Below are 364 nucleotides of genomic sequence, written 5' to 3' on the forward strand. Positions count from 1 at the left end.
TTGTTCTCTCTTAATACCAATTGTCAGTACACTGATGTAAGTTGGACAAAAGCTATTCATTTGTATTCAACTAAGTAGCAATGAGAAGAATGTTTTGCCTCTAAAATACTCACAATCAACATATTGAAGTCAGTACATAGAAGCCCCATTAAGAGGTTGTATAGTTACAAGACTGCAGGGGCAATATCAAAGCAAAAGTTAATACCATGCAATAAATGAATCATGGAAGTAAGAACTTCCAGCCTTCTGGGATCCTACAATGCACTATCCTCCAAAATGTACGTCTGCTGCTCAAGCAAATGAGATGGAGAGGTGATCTACTCAAAGTCTACTCACCAAAAAAATATTTCCTCCTCCTCTACCA

Source organism: Meleagris gallopavo, chromosome 1 (assembly GCF_000146605.3).
Source record: "Meleagris gallopavo isolate NT-WF06-2002-E0010 breed Aviagen turkey brand Nicholas breeding stock chromosome 1, Turkey_5.1, whole genome shotgun sequence".
Taxonomy (NCBI): Eukaryota; Metazoa; Chordata; class Aves; order Galliformes; family Phasianidae; genus Meleagris; species Meleagris gallopavo.